Source organism: Diorhabda sublineata, chromosome 7 (assembly GCF_026230105.1).
Source record: "Diorhabda sublineata isolate icDioSubl1.1 chromosome 7, icDioSubl1.1, whole genome shotgun sequence".
Taxonomy (NCBI): domain Eukaryota; kingdom Metazoa; phylum Arthropoda; class Insecta; order Coleoptera; family Chrysomelidae; genus Diorhabda; species Diorhabda sublineata.
The window spans coordinates 32819895-32833004 of record NC_079480.1 but is presented as its reverse complement, the minus strand read 5'-3'; positions in this window follow the sequence as shown (position 1 = coordinate 32833004).

Below are 13110 nucleotides of genomic sequence, written 5' to 3'. Positions count from 1 at the left end.
CTTCGATTTTTGGTGTTTCGCTGGTTTTCCCAGTTCAATCGTAGTCGCACATAGCTACAAGATGAATTTCGTGAAGGTCGTCCAAAATCGCCAGTTGTTGATGGTATTACATGTGACATACCATGAGATAAACACATACATTTAATATTCCATTGTCGAAAATATTTGGTTTCGCATTGTATACCTCATACATACGAAGAGAAGCTGGAAAAATTCAGTCGCTGTGCGCTGTCTCCATAAGATCGTGACAGACGACGAATCACGGATCTTTCAAGACGAGCCAAATCCAATCAAAGTTGTTCGCGTCCGAAGCATTTCGAAGCGAATGGTCGCCGTTCCCTTAGAACAACGTAGAACAAACAATCACAGAAGACGAAACATTCTCCACCACGACAATGCGAGGTCTCAAACTAAAATTCAAACAAAAACGTTTTTGAACAGTGAAAAAATCGAATTGATGGATAATTGGACGTTTGGCACACAATAATTTCCACTTAATCCCGCGGATCAAAAATAAATTCGAGTTTAAGGTTTTTCTACACTCGAAGAAGAGGTTGATGCGTTCAAATCACTTCTTCTAGAGGTACCTAAATCGGAAGGGAAAATTGTTTAAAACGCTTGCAATATTTAAATAGAGAATAGTTTGAAAAACGATAAAGGCATATCTAATTATAAATAATCGTTTTTATTTGTCTATTTCAAAATTTACGTAGCAACCATCGTATTTAGAATAAATATTTTTGTTTTATTTTGAAAAAATAGCGATTTTCCTGTATAGAAACCTGATATATAGGTGACAGCTCTTTTGATATTCAATACTAATGGGAATTTTACATAAATATTACTGAGGTGGACGGTATGTCCCCAAAAACATCAGCCAACATTAATTCGTGTTAGTCTTTTTTAATATTTCGTTGATATCTAATAAAAAACGTAAGTAATTTAAGAAGTTTAAGTAGGTCTTTTCAAAGTGAACTAAATAAACATTTAAATAACAAAAACCGTACGTCAATATATTTTTTCTTTCCCGAGATATCTTAAAAATGTTTAAATTACAGGAATTTTTTTTCAAACATCCTTTAGGCTGATTATGTAAGTTGTGTTAAAATTTTTCTTTTAGTTAATTAAAAATGTTGTTACCACCAAATCAAATTGCGGCTGGCTATAAAATATGGTACACGACAATTCTGAAATACTTTTTGTATACAGATGAGGCTTTGTTTCCTAATAATGGCGAAATGAATCGCCATAACGTGCACTAATACTCCTAAACGAATCCCCATTGGATGCAAAACATCCAACATTAGGGTAGTTGGTTTTTAAATTTGTAGTGAGGGATTCTAAGCAGCAAATTAACCACATCCTATAGATAACCAACTCGAGTTTACGTTTCAGTGCCATCTCTTGGGTCATGAGCAGTACTAAAGGTATATAGAAACAACAGTTTCCTTTCCTGCTTTTGGCGGCATATTACAAATTTCAAATCTTTCGTCCAGTTACATAAGTTGGGGGTTGCATAAATGAAGCAGAAGAAATGAGACAAATGCCAGTTTTTTGATGCATTCGAAAAAATACAAAATAAGCTTACATATAAATATATGTACGTACATATACAGGGTGTCACACGACGAGTTAAAACTATCTGTATATGGCAAATTACTTATAGTAAAATGATGAAAATTTCTACTTTTGGGTTTTCGGATACGATCTTTTTAACTAAAATATTTTCAAAGATGTCTGATTTCCGATTCTACCGGAAGTCGGCTCTAACTTTGTTATTTTGAATGAAACACCTTAAATATTAATACATTTTTAAAAACTAAGTGAAATTGTAGTATACTTTTGTCTGAAAACTTTTTTCGAAAAATGCATATTTTTTGAGTTGTTAATTTATTTGTAAAATATTTGACCCTTGCAGACCCTTATGAATTATTTTTTTACGAGAATACCCTTAAAGATATGAAGATGGTTTCTAGTCGGTACCTCTTAGCAAAGTCAGGCGTATTTGAATCTATGTTAAAAAATCTGTCATTTTATACAGGGTGTATATAAAAAATGTCCAAAATTTAACTTCATAAATATCAATTTCTTAATTTTTTTAAATAAAACCACGCGTTTCTTGCACAACAAAATCTGCAGGCTACAATATGTGCTAAGTCCAACATCTTCAGGTGTCCATTGAGAAGACAGTGGAAATTTAAGACGTCTTTTGAAGCACCGAGATTGATTGTTTTCAGCATTTCTTTGCACCAATCCACACGAGCTTATTTTTTGAGCGATTGCTGGTTTGTTTCCTGGTACAACAGGTAATTTTAGAGGACCTTGACAGAATTCATCCTGTAGCGAAGTGCGACAACGATCACCAAAAGTCGAAGCGAGTTGATCGGCACTCTACTGTTGGTTTAATCCACGTAGAAAGTCATAGAAAATCATAGCACGAAAGTGTTTACAATTTAATTCCATTTCTTAACCAAGAAAAATGTCAATTATCAGTAAACAACTGGAATAGACTTCACATGACAACACGTTTTGTTTAATATCGACAATAAAAATTTCAAACTTTATGATGACAATGTTAGATTATACATAATCACATCAGTGTTGCCACATCTGAAAACTAAAATAGAAAACGAAATCCATGCCGTAAAATAAGTTTACAGCGATATGATTTAAGGAAGTTCAAATGGTAATCCTAGGCGTTAATGTAACATAACTTGTTTTCTCTTCAAGCTGAAAATCAATATCGATAATTCTACGAAGCTCTGATTTTTTTTTGGTTTTCGTAGTGCTATTTTTGCCTTGATATAAAGAATCTGAACCATTTGTATCCTGGTCCTAGCAACCCTCATAAATGGGCGTAGATATTGATACTAACACATTTTCCCAACAATTCCATATTTGCCGTTTAAAAGACACGTTACAAATAAATAGGAGAGTTGGGATTGATTTTTCAAAGGCGAAACCTCATATCTTAACGTTAGATCTATCCGGGTACACGTTGATTATCATTCAAAGACATATTTTTTTAATAATATATTAAGATGTAGTAAAATTTACTATCTAGTGACTGAAACTTTTCAAATATGACCTGTGTGTAAAAGTTAACGGTTCCCGTCTACGCCTATGGTTTGAGTTTGGGGTGCCCATACCCGTGCCTGTCCTATCCTAAGCTGTTCAGTATTGAGGAGGTCATTAACCTGGTCCCCACGTGTGTATGCATTCACGCATTGCACGCGAACTTAAAAGTAGAGAGGAAAAAAAAACAGGTCCCGTCTTTTATTTTTCCCGTTTCAACCTGTATAAAATCAGTTGGTGAATATGCCCATCCAAGCGTTTAAAACATAATTTATTCGATTTTTATTTATTCAGTTAATAAAAACTTGACGGTCGAGTTTATCAGATGAGGAAATTCAAATCGGAATTATAAAATAAATATCAACGTGATACTTATGATGAAGATGAATTAGTACTATAATTAAATAATTCAATTCACCAACTTGCTTTTTTTTAAAACAATTTATTTAGCAAACTGAGAATTTAAAATTTAAAGTTATAAGTAGTGGTTGAATGAACCAAATATTAGTTTCACAGGCTTTTTTATATATCTTATATATATTAAAAATATTGATGATTTCCATTCCGAGTCCGTTCAGGCGTTCTACCCAACCGATCTGCTTAATTTTTTTTTAATGAAAGGTATTGATGCACAGATCAGCCATCAACGATCGGAATTTAATCTAATTTTCACCATTCTCAAGTTATACTCAAATGCGATTTCCCCCTGTACATTACTTATGGGAGTTTTTCACATACACACGTTCTATCCTCGATGATATCTCAGGTTCTATTCAAGATAGAGACTTCGTTTTGGTTTAAGAACACTCGCTAAAACAGCTTCTTTCTTTTGAGTTTTTGAACACTTAAATCGGTTGAGTTGGAGAGGAGCTAGGCGCGGACATTCAATGTGGAGTTATGGATTTTTGTAAGTTTTTGGCAATTTTTCTACATTCAAAGATCTATATCTCAGGTTCTAATATAGCTATAGAGTTCGTTTTAGTTTAAGAACACTCGATGAAACAGCTTATTTCTTTTGAGTTTATGAACACTTAAATCGGCTGAGTTGGAGAGGAGCTAGGTGCGGACATTCAATGTGGAGTTATGGATTTTTGTAGGTTTTTGGCAATTTTTCTACATTCAAAGATCTATATCTCAGGTTCTAATATAGCTATAGAGTTCGTTTTAGTATAAGAACACTCGATGAAACAGCTTATTTCTTTTGAGTTTATGAACACTTAAATCGGCTGAGTTGGAGAGGAGTTAGACGCAGACATTCAATGTGGAGTTATGGATTTTTGTAAGTTTTTGGCAATTTTTCTACATTCAAAGATCTATATCTCAGGTTCTAATATAGCTATAGAGTTCGTTTTAGTTTAAGAACACTCGATGAAACAGCTGATTTCTTTTGAGTTTATGAACACTTATATCGGTTGAGTTGGAGAGGAGCTAGGTGCGGACATTCAATGTGGAGTTATGGATTTTTGTAAGTTTTTGGCAATTTTTCTACATTCAAAGATCTATATCTCAGGTTTCGATATAGCTACAGAGTTCGTTTTGATTTAGAAACACTCGCTGAAACACCTTCTTTCTTTTGAGTTTTCGAACACTTACATCAGTAGAGTGGGAGAGGAGCTAGGCGCGGACATTCAATGTGGAGTTATGGATTTTTGTAAGTTTTTGGCAATTTTTCTACATTCAAAGATCTATATCTCAGGTTTCGATATAGCTACAGAGTTCGTTTTGATTTAGAAACACTCGCTGAAACACCTTCTTTCTTTTGAGTTTTCGAACACTTACATCAGTAGAGTGGGAGAGGAGCTAGGCGCGGACATTCAATGTGGAGTTATGGATTTTTGTAAGTTTTTGGCAATTTTTCTACATTCAAAGATCTATATCTCAGGTTTCGATATAGCTACAGAGCTCGTTTTGATTTAGAAACACTCGCTGAAACACCTTCTTTCTTTTGAGTTTTCGAACACTTACATCAGTAGAGTGGAAGAGGAGCTAGGCGCGGACATTCAATGTGGAGTTATGGATTTTTGTAAGTTTTTGGCAATTTTTCTACATTCAAAGATCTATATCTCAGGTTTTGATATAGCTACAGAGTTCGTTTTGATTTAGAAACACTCGCTGAAACACCTTCTTTCTTTTGAGTTTTTGAACACATAAATCGATTGAGTTGGAGAGGAGCTAGGCGCGGACATTCAATGTGGAGTTATGGATTTTTGTAAGTTTTTGGCAATTTTTCTACATTCAAAGATCTATATCTCAGGTTCTAATATAGCTACAGAGTTCGTTTTGATTTAAGGACACTCGCTGAAACACCTTCTTTCTTTTGAGTTTTCGAACACTTACATCAGTAGAGTGGGAGAGGAGCTAGGCGCGGACATTCAATGTGGAGTTATGGATTTTTGTAAGTTTTTGGCAATTTTTCTACATTCAAAGATCTATATCTCAGGTTCTAATATAGCTACAGAGTTCGTTTTGATTTAGGAATACTCGATGAAACAGCTTATTTCTTTTGAGTTTTTGAACACTTAAATCGGTTGAGTTGGAGAGGAGTTAGGCGCGGACATTCAATGTGGAGTTATGGATTTTTGTAAGTTTTTGGCAATTTTTCTACATTCAAAGATCTATATCTCAGGTTTCGATATAGCTACAGAGCTCGTTTTGATTTAGAAACACTCGCTGAAACACCTTCTTTCTTTTGAGTTTTTGAACACATAAATCGATTGAGTTGGAGAGGAGCTAGGCGCGGACATTCAATGTGGAGTTATGGATTTTTGTAAGTTTTTGGCAATTTTTCTACATTCAAAGATCTATATCTCAGGTTCTAATATAGCTACAGAGTTCGTTTTGATTTAAGGACACTCGCTGAAACACCTTCTTTCTTTTGAGTTTTCGAACACTTACATCAGTAGAGTGGGAGAGGAGCTAGGCGCGGACATTCAATGTGGAGTTATGGATTTTTGTAAGTTTTTGGCAATTTTTCTACATTCAAAGATCTATATCTCAGGTTCTAATATAGCTACAGAGTTCGTTTTGATTTAGGAATACTCGATGAAACAGCTTATTTCTTTTGAGTTTTTGAACACTTAAATCGGTTGAGTTGGAGAGGAGTTAGGCGCGGACATTCAATGTGGAGTTATGGATTTTTGTAAGTTTTTGGCAATTTTTCTACATTCAAAGATCTATATCTCAGGTTTCGATATAGCTACAGAGCTCGTTTTGATTTAGAAACACTCGCTGAAACACCTTCTTTCTTTTGAGTTTTCGAACACTTACATCAGTAGAGTGGAAGAGGAGCTAGGCGCGGACATTCAATGTGGAGTTATGGATTTTTGTAAGTTTTTGGCAATTTTTCTACATTCAAAGATCTATATCTCAGGTTTCGATATAGCTACAGAGCTCGTTTTGATTTAGAAACACTCGCTGAAACACCTTCTTTCTTTTGAGTTTTCGAACACTTACATCAGTAGAGTGGAAGAGGAGCTAGGCGCGGACATTCAATGTGGAGTTATGGATTTTTGTAAGTTTTTGGCAATTTTTCTACATTCAAAGATCTATATCTCAGGTTTTGATATAGCTACAGAGTTCGTTTTGATTTAGAAACACTCGCTGAAACACCTTCTTTCTTTTGAGTTTTTGAACACATAAATCGATTGAGTTGGAGAGGAGCTAGGCGCGGACATTCAATGTGGAGTTATGGATTTTTGTAAGTTTTTGGCAATTTTTCTACATTCAAAGATCTATATCTCAGGTTCTAATATAGCTACAGAGTTTGTTTTGATTTAGGAATATTCGATGAAACAGCTTATTTCTTTTGAGTTTTTGAACACTTAAATCGGTTGAGTTGGAGAGGAGCTAGGCGCGGACATTCAATGTGGAGTTATGGATTTTTGTAAGTTTTTGGCAATTTTTCTACATTCAAAGATCTATATCTCAGGTTTCGATATAGCTACAGAGCTCGTTTTGATTTAGAAACACTCGCTGAAACACCTTCTTTCTTTTGAGTTTTCGAACACTTACATCAGTAGAGTGGAAGAGGAGCTAGGCGCGGACATTCAATGTGGAGTTATGGATTTTTGTAAGTTTTTGGCAATTTTTCTACATTCAAAGATCTATATCTCAGGTTTTGATATAGCTACAGAGTTCGTTTTGATTTAGAAACACTCGCTGAAACACCTTCTTTCTTTTGAGTTTTTGAACACATAAATCGATTGAGTTGGAGAGGAGCTAGGCGCGGACATTCAATGTGGAGTTATGGATTTTTGTAAGTTTTTGGCAATTTTTCTACATTCAAAGATCTATATCTCAGGTTCTAATATAGCTACAGAGTTTGTTTTGATTTAGGAATATTCGATGAAACAGCTTATTTCTTTTGAGTTTTTGAACACTTAAATCGGTTGAGTTGGAGAGGAGCTAGGCGCGGACATTCAATGTGGAGTTATGGATTTTTGTAAGTTTTTGGCAATTTTTCTACATTCAAAGATCTATATCTCAGGTTTTGATATAGCTACAGAGTTCGTTTTGATTTAGAAACACTCGCTGAAACACCTTCTTTCTTTTGAGTTTTTGAACACATAAATCGATTGAGTTGGAGAGGAGCTAGGCGCGGACATTCAATGTGGAGTTATGGATTTTTGTAGGTTTTTGACAATTTTTCTACATTCAAAGATCTATATCTCAGGTTCTAATATAGCTACAGAGTTCATTCTTTTCTATTATAATGATTTCTGATACTTATTTAATGGATTCGATGCGAGCGAAGCCGCGGGTAAAAGCTAGTTGGTTCTTATCTCATACCATAATAATTATAAAATTAGATAAATATATTTATGGTTCATTATTGTCACATTAATAATAATTAACTGAAGATAATACTTCAATGGGGTTGAAGTGGAATCTATAAAGCTTACAGACAGACTAAACATAATCAAAATTTATAGCAATATAAGTTAAAGAGGTTAGAGTTCATGATAATGATGCGCCGCTGTGAAGAGGGTTGTTTTGGATAACTTAACTCCTCTAACTTAACTCTATTCTTCATATTGAACGATCTAGCACCAAAAATAATCACCGGTCGAAAGCTTTTTCATTTTTTTTCGAGCAGCTATCGAGTTGACAGTATGTGCGCTTTAATATATATGATACACAAGAAAACATAATAATGGTGTTTATTTCACGTCAATAGGATTAATATTAACAAACTTATAAAGTTTGGATTTATTTTAAACCGCCCGAAATCCGTTCTAAATAAGTACTACCAACAGCGCCGATTGTGTAGGAAAGGGGGCGGCCTGTTTGACAAAATGCTACTGATTGGAATGAATCTTGCTCCAAATAGATTCCCTTGCAATACAGTACTAGTAGAATCTTCTACTTCTGGTCAACTGCCCTCCATTCTTCTCGTTGTTGTACTTTTCTCCGCCAGTTTCGGACGCCTAGTTCTTTTCTACGTCGTCCTGCTATCTTATGCTTGGTAGTCTACGGCCTTCCAGCTCTTTCCGGTATGCAAGTTTAGTTCCTCGACCCTTCGGTATCCGTTCGACGTGACCATCTTAGTCTCGTACTCTTGATCTCTGCTACCAGGCTGGGCTCCCCATACAGACCATTCTCCTTGGTTTTGGATTAGGCAATAGATGCGTCGAAATATATTCCTCTTCGCATTTAGCGCTCCCTACGGTTTGCTTCCCTTCGTCCTCCTCGCTTCCCCATTTCCTCAATCATCACCGTCGTTTTTGGTAACCATCGCAAGATATACATAACTTTGAACTTGTTCTAGATTCAGATTTTATATATTGCCATTGATTGTGTTCAATACATCTGATAATATTAAATTCAGAGGTTCACGTATGTATTTACATTGAGGATAGAGTCAATATTTGATGATGAATATACTATTTTACCGCAAGCGCGGCACTGTCCGACACGCTTTTAAATAACTAAGTTATTCTCTTAAGACATCGAAGGTGGAACTCTTTCATCTTTTCAAGTCTCTGAAGACGATAAATTTGTAAACGAAACGCTCGTCAGCCAGTTTAATTGGGAGATTTGGTGTAGAGGTGGTGAAGTTTTAAGCAAAAGTTGATGATAATTCGCAAAACTGTAGCAATATAACCAAGGAAATTTCCTCTTACTAGTCTCGCTGATGATCAGAAGAAACTTATAAATAGTGGAACAATTGAAGCATGTATATAGAAGTAACAATTAATTGCTTAAACTTTAGACGGTCTAATATACAGAGTGTCTCACGACGAGTTAAAACTATCTGTAAACGGCAAAATACTTATGGTAGAATCGTTCGGGTTTTCGGATACGAACTTTCAACTAAAATGCTTTAAAGATGGTCTATATGGACTATAACTTTGTTATTTTAAATAGAACACCCTATATATTAATATAATTTTAAAATCACCGTGAAATTTTGGTACACTTTTGTATAGAAACTTTTTTCGAAAAATGTATATTATTTGCAAATTGTTAATTTTTTTGTAAAAAATTTGACCGTTGCAGACACTTATAAATAATTTTATTACGAAGATACCCTTAGATATATGAAAATGGTTTATGTACGTTTGCTTTAAGGAAGGTCAAACGTATTTAAATCTATGTGAAAAAATTTTTCATTTTATACAGGGTATGTATAAAAATTGTTCAAAGTTCAACTTCATAAATATCAAATTTCTCCATTTTTTAAAAAGAACCACCCGGTTTTTTCAATTTTCAAACATTTAATATCTAGATAACGGTCAAGTTTAGGTATAGGAAAGTATTTTTACATGAATTTGCCTTATATTTCACCCCTGAATGCATTAAAATAGAAAAAACCGAGTGATTCTACTTAAAAAAATGAAGAAATTTGATATTTATGAAGTTAAACATTGAACATTTTTTATACACACCCTGTAAAAAATGAGAAATTTTCCAACATAGTTTCGAATACGTCTGATCTTGCTAAGAGCAACCGAATAGAAACCATTTTCATATCTGTAAGGGTATCCTCGTAAAAAAATAATTTACAAGGTCAAATTTTTTACAAAAAACAATTAATAACTCAAAAAATATGCATTTTTCGAAGAAAGCTTCTATACAAAGGTATACTAAAATTTTATGTAGATTTTAAAAATGTATTAATATACACGGTTTTCTATTTAAAATAATAAAGTTACAGTCGACTTCCGGTAGAAGAATTTTCATGATTTTGCCATATACAGATGGTTTTAACTCGTCGTGGGATACCCTGTATAGATATACTTATAAAATAATGTTGAAATTGTTCTAAAATTCAAATTGCAGCTCTCTTTTTAGGTAATTATTGTTTACTATGTCGATTTTGTTATGTTACTGTCAAAGTCAAGGTTTGTTTTCACATCATTATCACTACATACAATATTTTTAACTCAATGCTTTTAACAATTTTTTACTTAACAAGTTATTAGTATTGAAAACTATTTTTCGCCTATAGTATATTATACTCGAACAAATTGGAAAAAGGAAATTAGTCCGGAACATTATAAGTATACAGAGTTCGTTTAAAGTATGTTACACATCGGAATATCTCCGTAACGGAAAAATACAGAAACAACATTTCAACTAGTATCGTATGTTTGTTATTTGAACATAATATTGCGTTAAAACATAATATACAAAGTGGACTTCTTAATACCATATCATCATCATATGCAGCCTATTCTTAAGATCTTTCACGTAGCGGCCTTTCTTACATTTTCATGTATTGGTCCTTCATTTGAACTCCTGCTACCTATCATCGTCCCATCTTAGTATAGATCGTTTCCTGGGTCTTTTGATGTTTCGTTGGTGCCAAGTGTCCCATTACCATTTGAGAGTTTTGATTCTGGTACGAGCTCATTGTACATTACATTGGTTTTAACTATGTTTAACTACATTTATTTGTTCTTCGAAGTTACTAGCAATTAAGACGATATCATCATCGAATCTTAGATATTTCTCATCTATTATCAGACCTTTGTTATTAATATTTCTTCCAATGTTCCAAAGTTCTCGTAAAGAGAGTTTCAATATATGATTTACGTTTTACATTGATTCGTTAGGGCTTCTAAAATCGCTTTGAGGTATATCGAGTCGAAGGCTTTCTCGAAATTGATGAAAGCCATGACTAGTGGTACTTTAAATTCGTTTGTTCGACTCATTCTAATATCATATATTGTACATTATAGCACTTTATTAGTTTTTTACACCTCTCGGTTGACATAACGAAACACGTGTTAAGAAAAATCTTATAATGAAATAATGTGTGCGAAAACAAGTGGTGGCAGAGCTATGTCAATGTGATTTTTTTACCATAGAATTTACTATGAGATTATCAAACCCCTTTATACAATAATACAAATAAGTGTTCTCAGGACGTAACAGCCGGATAATGTATAAAAATCAAAAATATAGTTAAGTTTCAGACGGGTCAAAAAAAATTATAAAAGATGAATTTAATTTTTACATCACGCACAAATTAAATATGATACAATTGTAAAAAGTGAAAGAAGTTACGAAAATTGATGATTTTACAGAAGATAATGATGGCGCAAGCGACAGATGAAATTTAACCCGAGCTTTTAAAAGTTGTTCGTAATCTGGTAGAAATTGGGTTGAGTTGATTCATAGAAGTCAAATTGTCGTCAGTCAATCGATTTTTTCTTCAGATTTTTGCGAAACTACATAGTAAAAAAACACCTATTAACAGAAGTAGGAATTAAAGAGTAACGTAGTCAAATAATTAATTCAATTCAAAGTTACATTGCAACTCAATCAGCTCGAGTTACAGGTCTGGTATAACTGATTACAATTTACATTAAATGGCATAAGATGTCCAGGTCCTGTTCCAAACTTTGAAGCCTCATAAAAACATTTCAAGTTTTTTTCATTTAAGTTTGTCTTCTTTTGTAACTGCAATAGTTTTTAGTCTTAAAAAATAAGTGGAGTCTTTCTTGACTAATTAATTGCATTTTGAAACCTCTGATATGACCCCAAATATCAAAGATTAATTGATTTCTTTCCTAAAGTTCAAGATTAATCTATTGATGTAACCGAGAAGATATGTAAAAAATGCCAAGTCAATATATTTCACACTGCTCCAGTCGTTTTTATTCGATTTCGTCTTTTAGATCCCAAGCTCGTTCAAAAATCTGCACTGCACCATATGCCTTTATTGTGGTAAAGTACATCTGAATATTCGGACTACAAACTCAAGAAACTGTTGACATTGTTTATGATTGAGTGTTCTTAAACGAATGCTATTGAAAATATCGAGCACATGTCTTGAACAGAGTTTCTTGATGTATGACACCAGATTTCGTCCCTATCATATTCGGTGCTCCATCAGTAATATTGGTCACAGAAACCTTGAAAATCGTGATAGAATCTTGACTGAATTGCAACGCCCTGAAGCAATTCTATAGAAACCCAAGCCCGAGACAGTCACAGAGGCCACTTGATATGTACTAACTACATAACTACCCTTGAGAACATAAGAAATGAAATTGAAGCTGTCTATCTGCTCAAGTTTGTTCCTAGGTCATTGACTGTTTTAACTACATTGATCTTGAGAACAATCCTCTTATGCAAGGTTGCGCTGTAAAGTACAGTTAATGTTAGATGCTTCCAACAGATGGAATTAATTTCTATGTATCATTGGTGCTTCCCTTCGTTTCTCACCCCCCGTTGACGATGTGTTCCCTCCCTCTACCTACTAGTCGGAAAACTTGTCGAGAATGGCCACCATGTTTTTGAATAGTTTATCGCGGGCTGGATTAGATTGGTCCGAGAGTCGCGATTGGCCCGCGGGCCGTACTTTGTCCATAAGTGACCTAAATTGATAATTTAATACACAGGGCTTTTGAACAGTCCAAACTGTTTTCTATTTCTCTGTTTAGTTTATGGTTATAGAATAATAATATTTGGAGTAACCGTGCTAATTTTGGATCAGTAAGTAGGCTTTATTACTCTTTCGTATATAAAAATAAACTATTGGAGGTTACTGATAATTTGTGGCTTCAAGATAGTAATTAGTTTTTA